Below are 23506 nucleotides of genomic sequence, written 5' to 3'. Positions count from 1 at the left end.
AGAAAGCGCCTAGGTATCACAATATTAAGTTGGTTAGTTTGATGCTCGACTGGAGCATATCATTAGCTTCCCCTGAGGGCGAAATGCCACAGCGTAGCCGTTGCTAGGGAACGGCCTTTTCTGTCGTTTTTGTTTTCTCTGCGTCATTGTGAATATTGATAACTACAGTTCTGCTCAAGACAGATGGCGATGGAAAAACAATGGTTTAAGGATAGCACCATATTTAAGCAGTGGTTCCCGAAAGTGAGGTGGTGGGTTGCAACCTGACATCTGACAATTCGTTTTAAATACTCTAAAACCAACGTATTTCCTCCACACAAGAAAAAAACACGCTAATTTCGCAGTCAGGCTCTGGTGATGTACCTAGAAACGACGGTAGTAGAGAGCGTACGCTCACACGTCAGATTGGCCGAGCGGTCTAAGGCACCAGATTTAAGCTCTGGTTCCCGAAGGGGGAGCGTGGGTTCGAACCCCACATCTGACAATGCATTTTAAATATTCCAAAACTACCAATTTCGTACATGCGGGAAAACAAGTAAATTACGCGGGAACAGGTTCCACAGATACTACTAGAGACGGCAGTGACTATGGTGCTTGCCTTGCAAGTCTGATTGTCTGGCGGTCAGAAAGAATGGAAAGCTGTTAGGAGAAATGGCTTTCAGCCACGAGGCCCGGATTCGATTCCCGGTAGCCGACCATACTTTTGGTTGCTGAGTCTTGGTTATTCTCACGGCATTTACGATTTCTTTGTGTTGTAATTTTTGGGGACCAAGCATCAGGCGAGCAAACGTGAACGAAAGCATATATGTGTTTAAATGTGTGTCAGGGCAGTAATAAAGAGTGGATGAGACGGTCGATCGGGTATTGGACTGCAGACGTGCCACATTGCGTAGCTCGATAGCTGAGTAAGTTAGAGCGTCGTGCTGTGAACACAAAGGCCGCGTATTTGACCGCACCAAGTGCCATTTCACTTTTGCTCCCCTAAAAGACAATGCTTCCTCCAGCGTGACACTGCCAGGTAAATAACAAGCGATCTTCACAAGAAGTAAGATGTCTACACGTTGCGCGATACTGTCGCCAACGGCCATACCGCGCGTAGTGCAGCGGTTGTCGTCTGTTCACCGGCGTTAAGAATCGTTGGCCGTGGTTAGTACTTGGGTGCGTGCTCGGCTGGGAATTCGACGTGCTGTTGGCTCCTTTCATTTTGCATTTTTCCTTCGGTTTCGTTGTTGCTTAGCGATAATGATGCGGTCCCGCACGCTGACGCCACTCTTGCCTCTCGGTACACTAAGGGGCGAACCTGTGGCCACAATAAAATGAAAGGTTCTGTCGTGTGTTTGTCGTTTTTTGGTCTCTCCCAGTCGTTTCTCGCGCCTGCCCTCTACATATATGCCCATTTCCAAGCGTCAGCTTTCGCGTCAGCCGAGCAAAGTCGAGACAAGTCGACACATGGAGACACACGATGCTGAGAAACGAAACCCGCAGACTAGCGCCCTGGCAGCACGGACTGAGACGAGGGGCGAGGGAAAACTATTTTTACCGCGACACTTCACAGTTTCGAAGATCGCGTTTCGTTACGTGGAATACCCGTAGAAGAAAAAAGTACCTTTTGTGCGGTGGCCTGGGAAACGAACCCGGATCAACTGCTTGGGAAGCAACCATGCTGACCGTTACACCACCACCGCGTTGCGCTGCGTTTCATTCACGCCGCGACTGTGTCGGCTACCCTCCTGCCACCAGAGGCCGAAGGCGATGGCGCTGTAGGCGCTCAACGCCAGGGCGGAGGTGAGCACATCTCTGAAGGCAGTGCGTAGGTGCTGCTAGGGCGATGTAGCGTAGCTAGAAGCAGAACTGACAGCCGTTGAAAAACTGCCTTTAATTTACAGCAGGGCGATAAAACAAATATCTAATGTGACGCACTTACTGATGATCCAGAGACGATTCAGCATATGTGTGCCAATCCAGAAGGAGAAAGCGCCTAGGTATCACAATATTAAGTTGGTTAGTTTGATGCTCGACTGGAGCATATCATTAGCTTCCCCTGAGGGCGAAATGCACAGCGTAGCCGTTGCTAGGGAACGGCCTTTTCTGTCGTTTTTTGTTTTCTCTGCGTCAATGTGAATATTGATAACTACAGTTCTGCTCAAGACAGATGGCGATGGAAAACAATGGTTTAAGGCACCATATTTAAGCAGTGGTTCCCGAAAGTGAGGGTGGGGGTGCAACCTGACATCTGACAATTCGTTTTAAATACTCTAAAACCAACGTATTTCCTCCACACAAGAAAAAACACGCTAATTTCGCAGTCAGGCTCTGGTGATGTACCTAGAAACGACGGTAGTAGAGAGCGTACGCTCACACGTCAGATTGGCCGAGCGGTCTAAGGCGCCAGATTTAAGCTCTGGTTCCCGAAGGGGAGCGTGGGTTCGAACCCCACATCTGACAATGCATTTTAAATATTCCAAAACTACCAATTTCGTACATGCGGGAAAACAAGTAAATTACGCGGGAACAGGTTCCACAGATACTACTAGAGACGGCAGTGACTATGGTGCTTGCCTTGCAAGTCTGATTGTCTGGCGGTCAGAAAGAATGGAAAGCTGTTAGGAGAAATGGCTTTCAGCCACGAGGCCCGGATTCGATTCCCGGTAGCCGACCATACTTTTGGTTGCTGAGTCTTGGTTATTCTCACGGCATTTACGATTTCTTTGTGTTGTAATTTTTGGGGACCAAGCATCAGGCGAGCAAACGTGAACGAAAGCATATATGTGTTTAAATGTGTGTCAGGGCAGTAATAAAGGTGGATGAGACGGTCGATCGGGTATTGGACTGCAGACGTGCCACATTGCGTAGCTCGATAGCTGAGTAAGTTAGAGCGTCGTGCTGTGAACACAAAGGCCGCGTATTTGACCGCACCAAGTGCCATTTCACTTTTCTCCCCTAAAAGACAATGCTTCCTCCAGCGTGACACTGCCAGGTAAATAACAAGCGATCTTCACAAGAAGTAAGATGTCTACACGTTGCGCGATACTGTCGCCAACGGCCATACCGCGCGTAGTGCAGCGGTTGTCGTCTGTTCACCGGGCGGTTAAGAATCGTTGGCCGTGGTTAGTACTTGGGTGCGTGCTCGGCTGGGAATTCGACGTGCTGTTGGCTCCTTTCATTTTGCATTTTTCCTTCGGTTTCGTTGTTGCTTAGCGATAATGATGCGGTCCCCGCACGCTGACGCCACTCTTGCCTCTCGGTACACTAAGGGGCGAACCTGTGGCCACAATAAAATGAAAGGTTCTGTCGTGTGTTTGTCGTTTTTTGGTCTCTCCAGTCGTTTCTCGCGCCTGCCCTCTACATATATGCCCATTTCCAAGCGTCAGCTTTCGCGTCAGCCGAGCAAAGTCGAGACAAGTCGACACATGGAGACACACGATGCTGAGAAAACGAAACCCGCAGACTAGCGCCCTGGCAGCACGGACTGAGACGAGGGGCGAGGGAAAACTATTCTTACCCGCGACACTTCACAGTTTCGAAGATCGCGTTTCGTTACGTGGAATACCCGTAGAAGAAAAAAGTACCTTTTGTGCGGTGGCCGGGAATCGAACCCGGATCAACTGCTTGGGAAGCAACCATGCTGACCGTTACACCACCACCGCGTTGCGCTGCGTTTCATTCACGCCGCGATGTGTCGGCTACCCTCCTGCCACCAGAGGCCGAAGGCGATGGCGCTGTAGGCGCTCAACGCCAGGGCGGAGGTGAGCACATCTGAAGGCAGTGCGTAGGTGCTGCTAGGGCGGATGTAGCGTAGCTAGAAGCAGAACTGACAGCCGTTGAAAAACTGCCCTTTAATTTACAGCAGGGCGATAAAACAAATATCTAATGTGACGCACTTACTGATGATCCAGAGACGATTCAGCATATGTGTGCCAATCCAGAAGGAGAAAGCGCCTAGGTATCACAATATTAAGTTGGTTAGTTTGATGCTCGACTGGAGCATATCATTAGCTTCCCCTGAGGGCGAAATGCACAGCGTAGCCGTTGCTAGGGAACGGCCTTTTCTGTCGTTTTTTGTTTCTCTGCGTCATTGTGAATATTGATAACTACAGTTCTGCTCAAGACAGATGGCGATGGAAAACAATGGTTTAAGGCACCATATTTAAGCAGTGGTTCCCGAAAGTGAGGGTGGGTTGCAACCTGACATCTGACAATTCGTTTTAAATACTCTAAAACCAACGTATTTCCTCCACACAAGAAAAAACACGCTAATTTCGCAGTCAGGCTCTGGTGATGTACCTAGAAACGACGGTAGTAGAGAGCGTACGCTCACACGTCAGATTGGCCGAGCGGTCTAAGGCACCAGATTTAAGCTCTGGTTCCCGAAGGGGAGCGTGGGTTCGAACCCCACATCTGACAATGCATTTTAAATATTCCAAAACTACCAATTTCGTACATGCGGGAAAACAAGTAAATTACGCGGGAACAGGTTCCACAGATACTACTAGAGACGGCAGTGACTATGGTGCTTGCCTTGCAAGTCTGATTGTCTGGCGGTCAGAAAGAATGGAAAGCTGTTAGGAGAAATGGCTTTCAGCCACGAGGCCCGATTCGATTCCCGGTAGCCGACCATACTTTTGGTTGCTGAGTCTTGGTTATTCTCACGGCATTTACGATTTCTTTGTGTTGTAATTTTTGGGGACCAAGCATCAGGCGAGCAAACGTGAACGAAAGCATATATGTGTTTAAATGTGTGTCAGGGCAGTAATAAAGGTGGATGAGACGGTCGATCGGGTATTGGACTGCAGACGTGCCACATTGCGTAGCTCGATAGCTGAGTAAGTTAGAGCGTCGTGCTGTGAACACAAAGGCCGCGTATTTGACCGCACCAAGTGCCATTTCACTTTTCTCCCCTAAAAGACAATGCTTCCTCCAGCGTGACACTGCCAGGTAAATAACAAGCGATCTTCACAAGAAGTAAGATGTCTACACGTTGCGCGATACTGTCGCCAACGGCCATACCGCGCGTAGTGCAGCGGTTGTCGTCTGTTCACCGGCGTTAAGAATCCGTTGGCCGTGGTTAGTACTTGGGTGCGTGCTCGGCTGGGAATTCGACGTGCTGTTGGCTCCTTTCATTTTGCATTTTTCCTTCGGTTTCGTTGTTGCTTAGCGATAATGATGCGGTCCCGCACGCTGACGCCACTCTTGCCTCTCGGTACACTAAGGGGCGAACCTGTGGCCACAATAAAATGAAAGGTTCTGTCGTGTGTTTGTCGTTTTTTTGGTCTCCTCCCAGTCGTTTCTCGCGCCTGCCCCTCTACATATATGCCCATTTCCAAGCGTCAGCTTTCGCGTCAGCCGAGCAAAGTCGAGACAAGTCGACACATGGAGACACACGATGCTGAGAAACGAAACCCGCAGACTAGCGCCCTGGCAGCACGGACTGAGACGAGGGGCGAGGGAAAACTATTTTTACCGCGACACTTCACAGTTTCGAAGATCGCGTTTCGTTACGTGGAATACCCGTAGAAGAAAAAAAGTACCTTTTGTGCGGTGGCCGGGAAACGAACCCGGATCAACTGCTTGGAAGCAACCATGCTGACCGTTACACCACCACCGCGTTGCGCTGCGTTTCATTCACGCCGCGATGTGTCGGCTACCCTCCTGCCACCAGAGGCCGAAGGCGATGGCGCTGTAGGCGCTCAACGCCAGGGCGGAGGTGAGCACATCTGAAGGCAGTGCGTAGGTGCTGCTAGGGCGATGTAGCGTAGCTAGAAGCAGAACTGACAGCCGTTGAAAAACTGCCCTTTAATTTACAGCAGGGCGATAAAACAAATATCTAATGTGACGCACTTACTGATGATCCAGAGACGATTCAGCATATGTGTGCCAATCCAGAAGGAGAAGCGCCTAGGTATCACAATATTAAGTTGGTTAGTTTGATGCTCGACTGGAGCATATCATTAGCTTCCCCTGAGGGCGAAATGCACAGCGTAGCCGTTGCTAGGGAACGGCCTTTTCTGTCGTTTTTTGTTTTCTCTGCGTCAATGTGAATATTGATAACTACAGTTCTGCTCAAGACAGATGGCGATGGAAAACAATGGTTTAAGGCACCATATTTAAGCAGTGGTTCCCGAAAGTGAGGGTGGGGTGCAACCTGACATCTGACAATTCGTTTTAAATACTCTAAAACCAACGTATTTCCTCCACACAAGAAAAAACACGCTAATTTCGCAGTCAGGCTCTGGTGATGTACCTAGAAACGACGGTAGTAGAGAGCGTACGCTCACGACGTCAGATTGGCCGAGCGGTCTAAGGCGCCAGATTTAAGCTCTGGTTCCCGAAGGGGAGCGTGGGTTCGCAACCCCACATCTGACAATGCATTTTAAATATTCCAAAACTACCAATTTCGTACATGCGGGAAAACAAGTAAATTACGCGGGAACAGGTTCCACAGATACTACTAGAGACGGCAGTGACTATGGTGCTTGCCTTGCAAGTCTGATTGTCTGGCGGTCAGAAAGAATGGAAAGCTGTTAGGAGAAATGGCTTTCAGCCACGAGGCCCGGATTCGATTCCCGGTAGCCGACCATGACTTTTGGTTGCTGAGTCTTGGTTATTCTCACGGCATTTACGATTTCTTTGTGTTGTAATTTTTGGGGACCAAGCATCAGGCGAGCAAACGTGAACGAAAGCATATATGTGTTTAAATGTGTGTCAGGGCAGTAATAAAGGTGGATGAGACGGTCGATCGGGTATTGGACTGCAGGACGTGCCACATTGCGTAGCTCGATAGCTGAGTAAGTTAGAGCGTCGTGCTGTGAACACAAAGGCCGCGTATTTGACCGCACCAAGTGCCATTTCACTTTTCTCCCCTAAAAGACAATGCTTCCTCCAGCGTGACACTGCCAGGTAAATAACAAGCGATCTTCACAAGAAGTAAGATGTCTACACGTTGCGCGATACTGTCGCCAACGGCCATGACCGCGCGTAGTGCAGCGGTGTCGTCTGTTCACCGGCGTTAAGAATCGTTGGCCGTGGTTAGTACTTGGGGTGCGTGCTCGGCTGGGAATTCGACGTGCTGCTGGCTCCTTTCATTTTGCATTTTTCCTTCGGTTTCGTTGTTGCTTAGCGATAATGATGCGGTCCCGCACGCTGACGCCACTCTTGCCTCTCGGTACACTAAGGGCGAACCTGTGGCCACAATAAAATGAAAGGTTCTGTCGTGTGTTTGTCGTTTTTTGGTCTCTCCCCAGTCGTTTCTCGCGCCTGCCCTCTACATATATGCCCATCAGGTCCAAGCGTCAGCTTTCGCGTCAGCCGAGCAAAGTCGAGACAAGTCGACACATGGAGACACACGATGCTGAGAAACGAAACCCGCAGACTAGCGCCACTGGCAGCACGGACTGAGACGAGGGGCGAGGGAAAACTATTTTTACCGCGACACTTCACAGTTTCGAAGATCGCGTTTCGTTACGTGGAATACCCGTAGAAGAAAAAAGTACCTTTTGTGCGGTGGCCGGGAAACGAACCCGGATCAACTGCTTGGGAAGCAACCATGCTGACCGTTACACCACCACCGCGTTGCGCTGCGTTTCATTCACGCACGCGATGTGTCGGCTACCCTCCTGCCACCAGAGCCGAAGGCGATGGCGCTGTAGGCGCTCAACGCCAGGGCGGAGGTGAGCACATCTGAAGGCAGTGCGTAGGTGCTGCTAGGGCGATGTAGCGTAGCTAGAAGCAGAACTGACAGCCGTTGAAAAACTGCCCTTTAATTTACAGCAGGGCGATAAAACAAATATCTAATGTGACGCACTTACTGATGATCCAGAGACGATTCAGCATATGTGTGCCAATCCAGAAGGAGAAAGCGCCTAGGTATCACAATATTAAGTTGGTTAGTTTGATGCTCGACTGGAGCATATCATTAGCTTCCCTGAGGGGCGAAATGCACAGCGTAGCCGTTGCTAGGGAACGGCCTTTTCTGTCGTTTTTTGTTTTCTCTGCGTCAATGTGAATATTGATAACTACAGTTCTGCTCAAGACAGATGGCGATGGAAAACAATGGTTTAAGGCACCATATTTAAGCAGTGGTTCCCGAAAGTGAGGGTGGGGTGCAACCTGACATCTGACAATTCGTTTTAATACTCTAAAACCAACGTATTTCCTCCACACAGAAAAAAACACGCTAATTTCGCAGTCAGGCTCTGGTGATGTACCTAGAAACGACGGTAGTAGAGAGCGTACGCTCACACGTCAGATTGGCCGAGCGGTCTAAGGCGCCAGATTTAAGCTCTGGTTCCCGAAGGGGAGCGTGGGTTCGAACCCACATCTGACAATGCATTTTAAATATTCCAAAACTACCAATTTCGTACATGCGGGAAAACAAGTAAATTACGCGGGAACAGGTTCCACAGATACTACTAGAGACGGCAGTGACTATGGTGCTTGCCTTGCAAGTCTGATTGTCTGGCGGTCAGAAAGAATGGAAAGCTGTTAGGAGAAATGGCTTTCAGCACGAGGCCCGGATGTCGATTCCCGGTAGCCGACCATACTTTTGGTTGCCTGAGTCTTGGTTATTCTCACGGCATTTACGATTTCTTTGTGTTGTAATTTTTGGGGACCAAGCATCAGGCGAGCAAACGTGAACGAAAGCATATATGTGTTTAAATGTGTGTCAGGGCAGTAATAAAGGTGGATGAGACGGTCGATCGGGTATTGGACTGCAGACGTGCCACATTGCGGTAGCTCGATAGCTGAGTAAGTTAGAGCGTCGTGCTGTGAACACAAAGGCCGCGTATTTGACCGCACCAAGTGCCATTTCACTTTTCTCCCCTAAAAGACAATGCTTCCTCCAGCGTGACACTGCCAGTAAATAACAAGCGATCTTCACAAGAAGTAAGATGTCTACACGTTGCGCGATACTGTCGCCAACGGCCATACCCGCGCGTAGTGCAGCGGTTGTCGTCTGTTCACCGGCGTTAAGAATCGTTGGCCGTGGTTAGTACTTGGGTGCGTGCTCGGCTGTTCGACGTGCTGTTGGCTCCTTTCATTTTGCATTTTTCCTTCGGTTTCGTTGTTGCTTAGCGATAATGATGCGGTCCCGCACGCTGACGCCACTCTTGCCTCTCGGTACACTAAGGGGCGAACCTGTGGCCACAATAAAATGAAAGGTTCTGTCGTGTGTTTGTCGTTTTTTGGTCTCTCCCAGTCGTTTCTCGCGCCTGCCCTCTACATATATGCCCATTTCCAAGCGTCAGCTTTCGCGTCAGCCGAGCAAAGTCGAGACAAGTCGACACATGGAGACACACGATGCTGAGAAACGAAACCCGCAGACTAGCGCCCTGGCAGCACGGACTGAGACGAGGGGCGAGGGAAAACTATTCTTACCGCGACACTTCACAGTTTCGAAGATCGCGTTTCGTTACGTGGAATACCCGTAGAAGAAAAAAGTACCTTTTGTGCGGTGGCCGGGAATCGAACCCGGATCAACTGCTTGGGAAGCAACCATGCTGACCGTTACACCACCACCGCGTTGCGCTGCGTTTCATTCACGCCGCGATGTGTCGGCTACCCTCCTGCCACCAGAGGCCGAAGGCGATGGCGCTGTAGGCGCTCAACGCCAGGGCGGAGGTGAGCACATCTGAAGGCAGTGCGTAGGTGCTGCTAGGGCGATGTAGCGTAGCTAGAAGCAGAACTGACAGCCGTTGAAAAACTGCCCTTTAATTTACAGCAGGGCGATAAAACAAATATCTAATGTGACGCACTTACTGATGATCCAGAGACGATTCAGCATATGTGTGCCAATCCAGAAGGAGAAAGCGCCTAGGTATCACAATATTAAGTTGGTTAGTTTGATGCTCGACTGGAGCATATCATTAGCTTCCCCTGAGGGCGAAATGCACAGCGTAGCCGTTGCTAGGGAACGGCCTTTTCTGTCGTTTTTTGTTTTCTCTGCGTCATTGTGAATATTGATAACTACAGTTCTGCTCAAGACAGATGGCGATGGAAAACAATGGTTTAAGGCACCATATTTAAGCAGTGGTTCCCGAAAGTGAGGGTGGGGTGCAACCTGACATCTGACAATTCGTTTTAAATACTCTAAAACCAACGTATTTCCTCCACACAAGAAAAAACACGCTAATTTCGCAGTCAGGCTCTGGTGATGTACCTAGAAACGACGGTAGTAGAGAGCGTACGCTCACACGTCAGATTGGCCGAGCGGTCTAAGGCGCCAGATTTAAGCTCTGGTTCCCGAAGGGGAGCGTGGGTTCGAACCCCACATCTGACAATGCATTTTAAATATTCCAAAACTACCAATTTCGTACATGCGGGAAAACAAGTAAATTACGCGGGAACAGGTTCCACAGATACTACTAGAGACGGCAGTGACTATGGTGCTTGCCTTGCAAGTCTGATTGTCTGGCGGTCAGAAAGATTGGAAAGCTGTTAGGAGAAATGGCTTTCAGCCACGAGGCCCGGATTCGATTCCCGGTAGCCGACCATACTTTTGGTTGCTGAGTCTTGGTTATTCTCACGGCATTTACGATTTCTTTGTGTTGTAATTTTTGGGGACCAAGCATCAGGCGAGCAAACGTGAACGAAAGCATATATGTGTTTAAATGTGTGTCAGGGCAGTAATAAAGGTGGATGAGACGGTCGATCGGGTATTGGACTGCAGACGTGCCACATTGCGTAGCTCGATAGCTGAGTAAGTTAGAGCGTCGTGCTGTGAACACAAAGGCCGCGTATTTGACCGCACCAAGTGCCATTTCACTTTTCTCCCCTAAAAGACAATGCTTCCTCCAGCGTGACACTGCCAGGTAAATAACAAGCGATCTTCACAAGAAGTAAGATGTCTACACGTTGCGCGATACTGTCGCCAACGGCCATACCGCGCGTAGTGCAGCGGTTGTCGTCTGTTCACCGGCGTTAAGAATCGTTGGCCGTGGTTAGTACTTGGGTGCGTGCTCGGCTGGGAATTCGACGTGCTGTTGGCTCCTTTCATTTTGCATTTTTCCTTCGGTTTCGTTGTTGCTTAGCGATAATGATGCGGTCCCGCACGCTGACGCCACTCTTGCCTCTCGGTACACTAAGGGGCGAACCTGTGGCCACAATAAAATGAAAGGTTCTGTCGTGTGTTTGTCGTTTTTCGGTCTCTCCCAGTCGTTTCTCGCGCCTGCCCTCTACATATATGCCCATTTCCAAGCGTCAGCTTTCGCGTCAGCCGAGCAAAGTCGAGACAAGTCGACACATGGAGACACACGATGCTGAGAAACGAAACCCGCAGACTAGCGCCCTGGCAGCACGGACTGAGACGAGGGGCGAGGGAAAACTATTCTTACCGCGACACTTCACAGTTTCGAAGATCGCGTTTCGTTACGTGGAATACCCGTAGAAGAAAAAAGTACCTTTTGTGCGGTGGCCGGGAATCGAACCCGGATCAACTGCTTGGGAAGCAACCATGCTGACCGTTACACCACCACCGCGTTGCGCTGCGTTTCATTCACGCCGCGATGTGTCGGCTACCCTCCTGCCACCAGAGGCCGAAGGCGATGGCGCTGTAGGCGCTCAACGCCAGGGCGGAGGTGAGCACATCTGAAGGCAGTGCGTAGGTGCTGCTAGGGCGATGTAGCGTAGCTAGAAGCAGAACTGACAGCCGTTGAAAAACTGCCCTTTAATTTACAGCAGGGCGATAAAACAAATATCTAATGTGACGCACTTACTGATGATCCAGAGACGATTCAGCATATGTGTGCCAATCCAGAAGGAGAAAGCGCCTAGGTATCACAATATTAAGTTGGTTAGTTTGATGCTCGACTGGAGCATATCATTAGCTTCCCCTGAGGGCGAAATGCACAGCGTAGCCGTTGCTAGGGAACGGCCTTTTCTGTCGTTTTTTGTTTTCTCTGCGTCATTGTGAATATTGATAACTACAGTTCTGCTCAAGACAGATGGCGATGGAAAACAATGGTTTAAGGCACCATATTTAAGCAGTGGTTCCCGAAAGTGAGGGTGGGGTGCAACCTGACATCTGACAATTCGTTTTAAATACTCTAAAACCAACGTATTTCCTCCACACAAGAAAAAACACGCTAATTTCGCAGTCAGGCTCTGGTGATGTACCTAGAAACGACGGTAGTAGAGAGCGTACGCTCACACGTCAGATTGGCCGAGCGGTCTAAGGCGCCAGATTTAAGCTCTGGTTCCCGAAGGGGAGCGTGGGTTCGAACCCCACATCTGACAATGCATTTTAAATATTCCAAAACTACCAATTTCGTACATGCGGGAAAACAAGTAAATTACGCGGGAACAGGTTCCACAGATACTACTAGAGACGGCAGTGACTATGGTGCTTGCCTTGCAAGTCTGATTGTCTGGCGGTCAGAAAGATTGGAAAGCTGTTAGGAGAAATGGCTTTCAGCCACGAGGCCCGGATTCGATTCCCGGTAGCCGACCATACTTTTGGTTGCTGAGTCTTGGTTATTCTCACGGCATTTACGATTTCTTTGTGTTGTAATTTTTGGGGACCAAGCATCAGGCGAGCAAACGTGAACGAAAGCATATATGTGTTTAAATGTGTGTCAGGGCAGTAATAAAGGTGGATGAGACGGTCGATCGGGTATTGGACTGCAGACGTGCCACATTGCGTAGCTCGATAGCTGAGTAAGTTAGAGCGTCGTGCTGTGAACACAAAGGCCGCGTATTTGACCGCACCAAGTGCCATTTCACTTTTCTCCCCTAAAAGACAATGCTTCCTCCAGCGTGACACTGCCAGGTAAATAACAAGCGATCTTCACAAGAAGTAAGATGTCTACACGTTGCGCGATACTGTCGCCAACGGCCATACCGCGCGTAGTGCAGCGGTTGTCGTCTGTTCACCGGCGTTAAGAATCGTTGGCCGTGGTTAGTACTTGGGTGCGTGCTCGGCTGGGAATTCGACGTGCTGTTGGCTCCTTTCATTTTGCATTTTTCCTTCGGTTTCGTTGTTGCTTAGCGATAATGATGCGGTCCCGCACGCTGACGCCACTCTTGCCTCTCGGTACACTAAGGGGCGAACCTGTGGCCACAATAAAATGAAAGGTTCTGTCGTGTGTTTGTCGTTTTTTGGTCTCTCCCAGTCGTTTCTCGCGCCTGCCCTCTACATATATGCCCATTTCCAAGCGTCAGCTTTCGCGTCAGCCGAGCAAAGTCGAGACAAGTCGACACATGGAGACACACGATGCTGAGAAACGAAACCCGCAGACTAGCGCCCTGGCAGCACGGACTGAGACGAGGGGCGAGGGAAAACTATTCTTACCGCGACACTTCACAGTTTCGAAGATCGCGTTTCGTTACGTGGAATACCCGTAGAAGAAAAAAGTACCTTTTGTGCGGTGGCCGGGAATCGAACCCGGATCAACTGCTTGGGAAGCAACCATGCTGACCGTTACACCACCACCGCGTTGCGCTGCGTTTCATTCACGCCGCGATGTGTCGGCTACCCTCCTGCCACCAGAGGCCGAAGGCGATGGCGCTGTAGGCGCTCAACGCCAGGGCGGAGGTGAGCACATCTGAAGGCAGTGCGTAGGTGCTGCTAGGGCGATGTAGCGTAGCTAGAAGCAGAACTGACAGCCGTTGAAAAACTGCCCTTTAATTTACAGTAGGGCGATAAAACAAATATCTAATGTGACGCACTTACTGATGATCCAGAGACGATTCAGCATATGTGTGCCAATCCAGAAGGAGAAAGCGCCTAGGTATCACAATATTAAGTTGGTTAGTTTGATGCTCGACTGGAGCATATCATTAGCTTCCCCTGAGGGCGAAATGCACAGCGTAGCCGTTGCTAGGGAACGGCCTTTTCTGTCGTTTTTTGTTTTCTCTGCGTCATTGTGAATATTGATAACTACAGTTCTGCTCAAGACAGATGGCGATGGAAAACAATGGTTTAAGGCACCATATTTAAGCAGTGGTTCCCGAAAGTGAGGGTGGGGTGCAACCTGACATCTGACAATTCGTTTTAAATACTCTAAAACCAACGTATTTCCTCCACACAAGAAAAAACACGCTAATTTCGCAGTCAGGCTCTGGTGATGTACCTAGAAACGACGGTAGTAGAGAGCGTACGCTCACACGTCAGATTGGCCGAGCGGTCTAAGGCGCCAGATTTAAGCTCTGGTTCCCGAAGGGGAGCGTGGGTTCGAACCCCACATCTGACAATGCATTTTAAATATTCCAAAACTACCAATTTCGTACATGCGGGAAAACAAGTAAATTACGCGGGAACAGGTTCCACAGATACTACTAGAGACGGCAGTGACTATGGTGCTTGCCTTGCAAGTCTGATTGTCTGGCGGTCAGAAAGATTGGAAAGCTGTTAGGAGAAATGGCTTTCAGCCACGAGGCCCGGATTCGATTCCCGGTAGCCGACCATACTTTTGGTTGCTGAGTCTTGGTTATTCTCACGGCATTTACGATTTCTTTGTGTTGTAATTTTTGGGGACCAAGCATCAGGCGAGCAAACGTGAACGAAAGCATATATGTGTTTAAATGTGTGTCAGGGCAGTAATAAAGGTGGATGAGACGGTCGATCGGGTATTGGACTGCAGACGTGCCACATTGCGTAGCTCGATAGCTGAGTAAGTTAGAGCGTCGTGCTGTGAACACAAAGGCCGCGTATTTGACCGCACCAAGTGCCATTTCACTTTTCTCCCCTAAAAGACAATGCTTCCTCCAGCGTGACACTGCCAGGTAAATAACAAGCGATCTTCACAAGAAGTAAGATGTCTACACGTTGCGCGATACTGTCGCCAACGGCCATACCGCGCGTAGTGCAGCGGTTGTCGTCTGTTCACCGGCGTTAAGAATCGTTGGCCGTGGTTAGTACTTGGGTGCGTGCTCGGCTGGGAATTCGACGTGCTGTTGGCTCCTTTCATTTTGCATTTTTCCTTCGGTTTCGTTGTTGCTTAGCGATAATGATGCGGTCCCGCACGCTGACGCCACTCTTGCCTCTCGGTACACTAAGGGGCGAACCTGTGGCCACAATAAAATGAAAGGTTCTGTCGTGTGTTTGTCGTTTTTTGGTCTCTCCCAGTCGTTTCTCGCGCCTGCCCTCTACATATATGCCCATTTCCAAGCGTCAGCTTTCGCGTCAGCCGAGCAAAGTCGAGACAAGTCGACACATGGAGACACACGATGCTGAGAAACGAAACCCGCAGACTAGCGCCCTGGCAGCACGGACTGAGACGAGGGGCGAGGGAAAACTATTCTTACCGCGACACTTCACAGTTTCGAAGATCGCGTTTCGTTACGTGGAATACCCGTAGAAGAAAAAAGTACCTTTTGTGCGGTGGCCGGGAATCGAACCCGGATCAACTGCTTGGGAAGCAACCATGCTGACCGTTACACCACCACCGCGTTGCGCTGCGTTTCATTCACGCCGCGATGTGTCGGCTACCCTCCTGCCACCAGAGGCCGAAGGCGATGGCGCTGTAGGCGCTCAACGCCAGGGCGGAGGTGAGCACATCTGAAGGCAGTGCGTAGGTGCTGCTAGGGCGATGTAGCGTAGCTAGAAGCAGAACTGACAGCCATTGAAAAACTGCCCTTTAATTTACAGCAGGGCGATAAAACAAATATCTAATGTGACGCACTTACTGATGATCCAGAGACGATTCAGCATATGTGTGCCAATCCAGAAGGAGAAAGCGCCTAGGTATCACAATATTAAGTTGGTTAGTTTGATGCTCGACTGGAGCATATCATTAGCTTCCCCTGAGGGCGAAATGCACAGCGTAGCCGTTGCTAGGGAACGGCCTTTTCTGTCGTTTTTTGTTTTCTCTGCGTCAATGTGAATATTGATAACTACAGTTCTGCTCAAGACAGATGGCGATGGAAAACAATGGTTTAAGGCACCATATTTAAGCAGTGGTTCCCGAAAGTGAGGGTGGGGTGCAACCTGACATCTGACAATTCGTTTTAAATACTCTAAAACCAACGTATTTCCTCCACACAAGAAAAAACACGCTAATTTCGCAGTCAGGCTCTGGTGATGTACCTAGAAACGACGGTAGTAGAGAGCGTACGCTCACACGTCAGATTGGCCGAGCGGTCTAAGGCGCCAGATTTAAGCTCTGGTTCCCGAAGGGGAGCGTGGGTTCGAACCCCACATCTGACAATGCATTTTAAATATTCCAAAACTACCAATTTCGTACATGCGGGAAAACAAGTAAATTACGCGGGAACAGGTTCCACAGATACTACTAGAGACGGCAGTGACTATGGTGCTTGCCTTGCAAGTCTGATTGTCTGGCGGTCAGAAAGAATGGAAAGCTGTTAGGAGAAATGGCTTTCAGCCACGAGGCCCGGATTCGATTCCCGGTAGCCGACCATACTTTTGGTTGCTGAGTCTTGGTTATTCTCACGGCATTTACGATTTCTTTGTGTTGTAATTTTTGGGGACCAAGCATCAGGCGAGCAAACGTGAACGAAAGCATATATGTGTTTAAATGTGTGTCAGGGCAGTAATAAAGGTGGATGAGACGGTCGATCGGGTATTGGACTGCAGACGTGCCACATTGCGTAGCTCGATAGCTGAGTAAGTTAGAGCGTCGTGCTGTGAACACAAAGGCCGCGTATTTGACCGCACCAAGTGCCATTTCACTTTTCTCCCCTAAAAGACAATGCTTCCTCCAGCGTGACACTGCCAGGTAAATAACAAGCGATCTTCACAAGAAGTAAGATGTCTACACGTTGCGCGATACTGTCGCCAACGGCCATACCGCGCGTAGTGCAGCGGTTGTCGTCTGTTCACCGGCGTTAAGAATCGTTGGCCGTGGTTAGTACTTGGGTGCGTGCTCGGCTGGGAATTCGACGTGCTGTTGGCTCCTTTCATTTTGCATTTTTCCTTCGGTTTCGTTGTTGCTTAGCGATAATGATGCGGTCCCGCACGCTGACGCCACTCTTGCCTCTCGGTACACTAAGGGGCGAACCTGTGGCCACAATAAAATGAAAGGTTCTGTCGTGTGTTTGTCGTTTTTTGGTCTCTCCCAGTCGTTTCTCGCGCCTGCCCTCTACATATATGCCCATTTCCAAGCGTCAGCTTTCGCGTCAGCCGAGCAAAGTCGAGACAAGTCGACACATGGAGACACACGATGCTGAGAAACGAAACCCGCAGACTAGCGCCCTGGCAGCACGGACTGAGACGAGGGGCGAGGGAAAACTATTCTTACCGCGACACTTCACAGTTTCGAAGATCGCGTTTCGTTACGTGGAATACCCGTAGAAGAAAAAAGTACCTTTTGTGCGGTGGCCGGGAATCGAACCCGGATCAACTGCTTGGGAAGCAACCATGCTGACCGTTACACCACCACCGCGTTGCGCTGCGTTTCATTCACGCCGCGATGTGTCGGCTACCCTCCTGCCACCAGAGGCCGAAGGCGATGGCGCTGTAGGCGCTCAACGCCAGGGCGGAGGTGAGCACATCTGAAGGCAGTGCGTAGGTGCTGCTAGGGCGATGTAGCGTAGCTAGAAGCAGAACTGACAGCCGTTGAAAAACTGCCCTTTAATTTACAGTAGGGCGATAAAACAAATATCTAATGTGACGCACTTACTGATGATCCAGAGACGATTCAGCATATGTGTGCCAATCCAGAAGGAGAAAGCGCCTAGGTATCACAATATTAAGTTGGTTAGTTTGATGCTCGACTGGAGCATATCATTAGCTTCCCCTGAGGGCGAAATGCACAGCGTAGCCGTTGCTAGGGAACGGCCTTTTCTGTCGTTTTTTGTTTTCTCTGCGTCATTGTGAATATTGATAACTACAGTTCTGCTCAAGACAGATGGCGATGGAAAACAATGGTTTAAGGCACCATATTTAAGCAGTGGTTCCCGAAAGTGAGGGTGGGGTGCAACCTGACATCTGACAATTCGTTTTAAATACTCTAAAACCAACGTATTTCCTCCACACAAGAAAAAACACGCTAATTTCGCAGTCAGGCTCTGGTGATGTACCTAGAAACGACGGTAGTAGAGAGCGTACGCTCACACGTCAGATTGGCCGAGCGGTCTAAGGCGCCAGATTTAAGCTCTGGTTCCCGAAGGGGAGCGTGGGTTCGAACCCCACATCTGACAATGCATTTTAAATATTCCAAAACTACCAATTTCGTACATGCGGGAAAACAAGTAAATTACGCGGGAACAGGTTCCACAGATACTACTAGAGACGGCAGTGACTATGGTGCTTGCCTTGCAAGTCTGATTGTCTGGCGGTCAGAAAGATTGGAAAGCTGTTAGGAGAAATGGCTTTCAGCCACGAGGCCCGGATTCGATTCCCGGTAGCCGACCATACTTTTGGTTGCTGAGTCTTGGTTATTCTCACGGCATTTACGATTTCTTTGTGTTGTAATTTTTGGGGACCAAGCATCAGGCGAGCAAACGTGAACGAAAGCATATATGTGTTTAAATGTGTGTCAGGGCAGTAATAAAGGTGGATGAGACGGTCGATCGGGTATTGGACTGCAGACGTGCCACATTGCGTAGCTCGATAGCTGAGTAAGTTAGAGCGTCGTGCTGTGAACACAAAGGCCGCGTATTTGACCGCACCAAGTGCCATTTCACTTTTCTCCCCTAAAAGACAATGCTTCCTCCAGCGTGACACTGCCAGGTAAATAACAAGCGATCTTCACAAGAAGTAAGATGTCTACACGTTGCGCGATACTGTCGCCAACGGCCATACCGCGCGTAGTGCAGCGGTTGTCGTCTGTTCACCGGCGTTAAGAATCGTTGGCCGTGGTTAGTACTTGGGTGCGTGCTCGGCTGGGAATTCGACGTGCTGTTGGCTCCTTTCATTTTGCATTTTTCCTTCGGTTTCGTTGTTGCTTAGCGATAATGATGCGGTCCCGCACGCTGACGCCACTCTTGCCTCTCGGTACACTAAGGGGCGAACCTGTGGCCACAATAAAATGAAAGGTTCTGTCGTGTGTTTGTCGTTTTTTGGTCTCTCCCAGTCGTTTCTCGCGCCTGCCCTCTACATATATGCCCATTTCCAAGCGTCAGCTTTCGCGTCAGCCGAGCAAAGTCGAGACAAGTCGACACATGGAGACACACGATGCTGAGAAACGAAACCCGCAGACTAGCGCCCTGGCAGCACGGACTGAGACGAGGGGCGAGGGAAAACTATTCTTACCGCGACACTTCACAGTTTCGAAGATCGCGTTTCGTTACGTGGAATACCCGTAGAAGAAAAAAGTACCTTTTGTGCGGTGGCCGGGAATCGAACCCGGATCAACTGCTTGGGAAGCAACCATGCTGACCGTTACACCACCACCGCGTTGCGCTGCGTTTCATTCACGCCGCGATGTGTCGGCTACCCTCCTGCCACCAGAGGCCGAAGGCGATGGCGCTGTAGGCGCTCAACGCCAGGGCGGAGGTGAGCACATCTGAAGGCAGTGCGTAGGTGCTGCTAGGGCGATGTAGCGTAGCTAGAAGCAGAACTGACAGCCATTGAAAAACTGCCCTTTAATTTACAGCAGGGCGATAAAACAAATATCTAATGTGACGCACTTACTGATGATCCAGAGACGATTCAGCATATGTGTGCCAATCCAGAAGGAGAAAGTGCCTAGGTATCACAATATTAAGTTGGTTAGTTTGATGCTCGACTGGAGCATATCATTAGCTTCCCCTGAGGGCGAAATGCACAGCGTAGCCGTTGCTAGGGAACGGCCTTTTCTGTCGTTTTTTGTTTTCTCTGCGTCATTGTGAATATTGATAACTACAGTTCTGCTCAAGACAGATGGCGATGGAAAACAATGGTTTAAGGCACCATATTTAAGCAGTGGTTCCCGAAAGTGAGGGTGGGGTGCAACCTGACATCTGACAATTCGTTTTAAATACTCTAAAACCAACGTATTTCCTCCACACAAGAAAAAACACGCTAATTTCGCAGTCAGGCTCTGGTGATGTACCTAGAAACGACGGTAGTAGAGAGCGTATGCTCACACGTCAGATTGGCCGAGCGGTCTAAGGCGCCAGATTTAAGCTCTGGTTCCCGAAGGGGAGCGTGGGTTCGAACCCCACATCTGACAATGCATTTTAAATATTCCAAAACTACCAATTTCGTACATGCGGGAAAACAAGTAAATTACGCGGGAACAGGTTCCACAGATACTACTAGAGACGGCAGTGACTATGGTGCTTGCCTTGCAAGTCTGATTGTCTGGCGGTCAGAAAGATTGGAAAGCTGTTAGGAGAAATGGCTTTCAGCCACGAGGCCCGGATTCGATTCCCGGTAGCCGACCATACTTTTGGTTGCTGAGTCTTGGTTATTCTCACGGCATTTACGATTTCTTTGTGTTGTAATTTTTGGGGACCAAGCATCAGGCGAGCAAACGTGAACGAAAGCATATATGTGTTTAAATGTGTGTCAGGGCAGTAATAAAGGTGGATGAGACGGTCGATCGGGTATTGGACTGCAGACGTGCCACATTGCGTAGCTCGATAGCTGAGTAAGTTAGAGCGTCGTGCTGTGAACACAAAGGCCGCGTATTTGACCGCACCAAGTGCCATTTCACTTTTCTCCCCTAAAAGACAATGCTTCCTCCAGCGTGACACTGCCAGGTAAATAACAAGCGATCTTCACAAGAAGTAAGATGTCTACACGTTGCGCGATACTGTCGCCAACGGCCATACCGCGCGTAGTGCAGCGGTTGTCGTCTGTTCACCGGCGTTAAGAATCGTTGGCCGTGGTTAGTACTTGGGTGCGTGCTCGGCTGGGAATTCGACGTGCTGTTGGCTCCTTTCATTTTGCATTTTTCCTTCGGTTTCGTTGTTGCTTAGCGATAATGATGCGGTCCCGCACGCTGACGCCACTCTTGCCTCTCGGTACACTAAGGGGCGAACCTGTGGCCACAATAAAATGAAAGGTTCTGTCGTGTGTTTGTCGTTTTTTGGTCTCTCCCAGTCGTTTCTCGCGCCTGCCCTCTACATATATGCCCATTTCCAAGCGTCAGCTTTCGCGTCAGCCGAGCAAAGTCGAGACAAGTCGACACATGGAGACACACGATGCTGAGAAACGAAACCCGCAGACTAGCGCCCTGGCAGCACGGACTGAGACGAGGGGCGAGGGAAAACTATTCTTACCGCGACACTTCACAGTTTCGAAGATCGCGTTTCGTTACGTGGAATACCCGTAGAAGAAAAAAGTACCTTTTGTGCGGTGGCCGGGAATCGAACCCGGATCAACTGCTTGGGAAGCAACCATGCTGACCGTTACACCACCACCGCGTTGCGCTGCGTTTCATTCACGCCGCGATGTGTCGGCTACCCTCCTGCCACCAGAGGCCGAAGGCGATGGCGCTGTAGGCGCTCAACGCCAGGGCGGAGGTGAGCACATCTGAAGGCAGTGCGTAGGTGCTGCTAGGGCGATGTAGCGTAGCTAGAAGCAGAACTGACAGCCGTTGAAAAACTGCCCTTTAATTTACAGCAGGGCGATAAAACAAATATCTAATGTGACGCACTTACTGATGATCCAGAGACGATTCAGCATGTGTGTGCCAATCCAGAAGGAGAAAGCGCCTAGGTATCACAATATTAAGTTGGTTAGTTTGATGCTCGACTGGAGCATATCATTAGCTTCCCCTGAGGGCGAAATGCACAGCGTAGCCGTTGCTAGGGAACGGCCTTTTCTGTCGTTTTTTGTTTTCTCTGCGTCAATGTGAATATTGATAACTACAGTTCTGCTCAAGACAGATGGCGATGGAAAACAATGGTTTAAGGCACCATATTTAAGCAGTGGTTCCCGAAAGTGAGGGTGGGGTGCAACCTGACATCTGACAATTCGTTTTAAATACTCTAAAACCAACGTATTTCCTCCACACAAGAAAAAACACGCTAATTTCGCAGTCAGGCTCTGGTGATGTACCTAGAAACGACGGTAGTAGAGAGCGTACGCTCACACGTCAGATTGGCCGAGCGGTCTAAGGCGCCAGATTTAAGCTCTGGTTCCCGAAGGGGAGCGTGGGTTCGAACCCCACATCTGACAATGCATTTTAAATATTCCAAAACTACCAATTTCGTACATGCGGGAAAACAAGTAAATTACGCGGGAACAGGTTCCACAGATACTACTAGAGACGGCAGTGACTATGGTGCTTGCCTTGCAAGTCTGATTGTCTGGCGGTCAGAAAGAATGGAAAGCTGTTAGGAGAAATGGCTTTCAGCCACGAGGCCCGGATTCGATTCCCGGTAGCCGACCATACTTTTGGTTGCTGAGTCTTGGTTATTCTCACGGCATTTACGATTTCTTTGTGTTGTAATTTTTGGGGACCAAGCATCAGGCGAGCAAACGTGAACGAAAGCATATATGTGTTTAAATGTGTGTCAGGGCAGTAATAAAGGTGGATGAGACGGTCGATCGGGTATTGGACTGCAGACGTGCCACATTGCGTAGCTCGATAGCTGAGTAAGTTAGAGCGTCGTGCTGTGAACACAAAGGCCGCGTATTTGACCGCACCAAGTGCCATTTCACTTTTCTCCCCTAAAAGACAATGCTTCCTCCAGCGTGACACTGCCAGGTAAATAACAAGCGATCTTCACAAGAAGTAAGATGTCTACACGTTGCGCGATACTGTCGCCAACGGCCATACCGCGCGTAGTGCAGCGGTTGTCGTCTGTTCACCGGCGTTAAGAATCGTTGGCCGTGGTTAGTACTTGGGTGCGTGCTCGGCTGGGAATTCGACGTGCTGTTGGCTCCTTTCATTTTGCATTTTTCCTTCGGTTTCGTTGTTGCTTAGCGATAATGATGCGGTCCCGCACGCTGACGCCACTCTTGCCTCTCGGTACACTAAGGGGCGAACCTGTGGCCACAATAAAATGAAAGGTTCTGTCGTGTGTTTGTCGTTTTTTGGTCTCTCCCAGTCGTTTCTCGCGCCTGCCCTCTACATATATGCCCATTTCCAAGCGTCAGCTTTCGCGTCAGCCGAGCAAAGTCGAGACAAGTCGACACATGGAGACACACGATGCTGAGAAACGAAACCCGCAGACTAGCGCCCTGGCAGCACGGACTGAGACGAGGGGCGAGGGAAAACTATTCTTACCGCGACACTTCACAGTTTCGAAGATCGCGTTTCGTTACGTGGAATACCCGTAGAAGAAAAAAGTACCTTTTGTGCGGTGGCCGGGAATCGAACCCGGATCAACTGCTTGGGAAGCAACCATGCTGACCGTTACACCACCACCGCGTTGCGCTGCGTTTCATTCACGCCGCGATGTGTCGGCTACCCTCCTGCCACCAGAGGCCGAAGGCGATGGCGCTGTAGGCGCTCAACGCCAGGGCGGAGGTGAGCACATCTGAAGGCAGTGCGTAGGTGCTGCTAGGGCGATGTAGCGTAGCTAGAAGCAGAACTGACAGCCGTTGAAAAACTGCCCTTTAATTTACAGCAGGGCGATAAAACAAATATCTAATGTGACGCACTTACTGATGATCCAGAGACGATTCAGCATGTGTGTGCCAATCCAGAAGGAGAAAGCGCCTAGGTATCAC

At 49.9% G+C, this 23506-nt stretch overlaps 22 non-coding genes across 22 annotated transcripts; 12 read left to right on the top strand and 10 right to left on the bottom strand.

Moving 5' to 3' along the window:
* The first annotated feature begins 399 nt into the window (after positions 1 to 399).
* On the top strand, positions 400 to 484 carry Trnal-uaa (transfer RNA leucine (anticodon UAA)). Its single transcript has one exon. It is a non-coding gene; the product is annotated as a tRNA-Leu (tRNA).
* Positions 485 to 2361: 1877 nt separating this feature from the next.
* Trnal-uaa (transfer RNA leucine (anticodon UAA)) lies at positions 2362 to 2445 on the top strand. Its single transcript has one exon. It is a non-coding gene; the product is annotated as a tRNA-Leu (tRNA).
* A 1130-nt stretch (positions 2446 to 3575) lies between these two features.
* On the bottom strand, positions 3576 to 3647 carry Trnag-ccc (transfer RNA glycine (anticodon CCC)). The gene has a single exon. It is a non-coding gene; the product is annotated as a tRNA-Gly (tRNA).
* Positions 3648 to 4320: 673 nt separating this feature from the next.
* On the top strand, positions 4321 to 4404 carry Trnal-uaa (transfer RNA leucine (anticodon UAA)). The gene has a single exon. It is a non-coding gene; the product is annotated as a tRNA-Leu (tRNA).
* Positions 4405 to 6278: 1874 nt separating this feature from the next.
* Trnal-uaa (transfer RNA leucine (anticodon UAA)) lies at positions 6279 to 6363 on the top strand. The gene has a single exon. It is a non-coding gene; the product is annotated as a tRNA-Leu (tRNA).
* Positions 6364 to 7496: 1133 nt separating this feature from the next.
* Trnag-ccc (transfer RNA glycine (anticodon CCC)) lies at positions 7497 to 7568 on the bottom strand. The gene has a single exon. It is a non-coding gene; the product is annotated as a tRNA-Gly (tRNA).
* A 672-nt stretch (positions 7569 to 8240) lies between these two features.
* Positions 8241 to 8323, top strand: Trnal-uaa (transfer RNA leucine (anticodon UAA)). The gene has a single exon. It is a non-coding gene; the product is annotated as a tRNA-Leu (tRNA).
* A 1124-nt stretch (positions 8324 to 9447) lies between these two features.
* Trnag-ccc (transfer RNA glycine (anticodon CCC)) lies at positions 9448 to 9519 on the bottom strand. Its single transcript has one exon. It is a non-coding gene; the product is annotated as a tRNA-Gly (tRNA).
* A 673-nt stretch (positions 9520 to 10192) lies between these two features.
* Trnal-uaa (transfer RNA leucine (anticodon UAA)) lies at positions 10193 to 10276 on the top strand. Its single transcript has one exon. It is a non-coding gene; the product is annotated as a tRNA-Leu (tRNA).
* A 1126-nt stretch (positions 10277 to 11402) lies between these two features.
* Trnag-ccc (transfer RNA glycine (anticodon CCC)) lies at positions 11403 to 11474 on the bottom strand. Its single transcript has one exon. It is a non-coding gene; the product is annotated as a tRNA-Gly (tRNA).
* Positions 11475 to 12147: 673 nt separating this feature from the next.
* Positions 12148 to 12231, top strand: Trnal-uaa (transfer RNA leucine (anticodon UAA)). Its single transcript has one exon. It is a non-coding gene; the product is annotated as a tRNA-Leu (tRNA).
* A 1126-nt stretch (positions 12232 to 13357) lies between these two features.
* Trnag-ccc (transfer RNA glycine (anticodon CCC)) lies at positions 13358 to 13429 on the bottom strand. Its single transcript has one exon. It is a non-coding gene; the product is annotated as a tRNA-Gly (tRNA).
* Positions 13430 to 14102: 673 nt separating this feature from the next.
* On the top strand, positions 14103 to 14186 carry Trnal-uaa (transfer RNA leucine (anticodon UAA)). Its single transcript has one exon. It is a non-coding gene; the product is annotated as a tRNA-Leu (tRNA).
* Positions 14187 to 15312: 1126 nt separating this feature from the next.
* Trnag-ccc (transfer RNA glycine (anticodon CCC)) lies at positions 15313 to 15384 on the bottom strand. The gene has a single exon. It is a non-coding gene; the product is annotated as a tRNA-Gly (tRNA).
* Positions 15385 to 16057: 673 nt separating this feature from the next.
* Trnal-uaa (transfer RNA leucine (anticodon UAA)) lies at positions 16058 to 16141 on the top strand. Its single transcript has one exon. It is a non-coding gene; the product is annotated as a tRNA-Leu (tRNA).
* Positions 16142 to 17267: 1126 nt separating this feature from the next.
* Trnag-ccc (transfer RNA glycine (anticodon CCC)) lies at positions 17268 to 17339 on the bottom strand. The gene has a single exon. It is a non-coding gene; the product is annotated as a tRNA-Gly (tRNA).
* Positions 17340 to 18012: 673 nt separating this feature from the next.
* Positions 18013 to 18096, top strand: Trnal-uaa (transfer RNA leucine (anticodon UAA)). The gene has a single exon. It is a non-coding gene; the product is annotated as a tRNA-Leu (tRNA).
* A 1126-nt stretch (positions 18097 to 19222) lies between these two features.
* Positions 19223 to 19294, bottom strand: Trnag-ccc (transfer RNA glycine (anticodon CCC)). The gene has a single exon. It is a non-coding gene; the product is annotated as a tRNA-Gly (tRNA).
* Positions 19295 to 19967: 673 nt separating this feature from the next.
* Trnal-uaa (transfer RNA leucine (anticodon UAA)) lies at positions 19968 to 20051 on the top strand. Its single transcript has one exon. It is a non-coding gene; the product is annotated as a tRNA-Leu (tRNA).
* A 1126-nt stretch (positions 20052 to 21177) lies between these two features.
* Trnag-ccc (transfer RNA glycine (anticodon CCC)) lies at positions 21178 to 21249 on the bottom strand. Its single transcript has one exon. It is a non-coding gene; the product is annotated as a tRNA-Gly (tRNA).
* Positions 21250 to 21922: 673 nt separating this feature from the next.
* On the top strand, positions 21923 to 22006 carry Trnal-uaa (transfer RNA leucine (anticodon UAA)). The gene has a single exon. It is a non-coding gene; the product is annotated as a tRNA-Leu (tRNA).
* A 1126-nt stretch (positions 22007 to 23132) lies between these two features.
* Trnag-ccc (transfer RNA glycine (anticodon CCC)) lies at positions 23133 to 23204 on the bottom strand. Its single transcript has one exon. It is a non-coding gene; the product is annotated as a tRNA-Gly (tRNA).
* Positions 23205 to 23506: the final 302 nt, after the last annotated feature.

This window comes from Schistocerca cancellata, unplaced genomic scaffold, assembly GCF_023864275.1.
Source record: "Schistocerca cancellata isolate TAMUIC-IGC-003103 unplaced genomic scaffold, iqSchCanc2.1 HiC_scaffold_369, whole genome shotgun sequence".
Lineage (NCBI taxonomy): Eukaryota > Metazoa > Arthropoda > Insecta > Orthoptera > Acrididae > Schistocerca > Schistocerca cancellata.
Note: the sequence above shows the minus strand (reverse complement) of the source record. Positions and strands in the feature narration are given on the sequence as shown.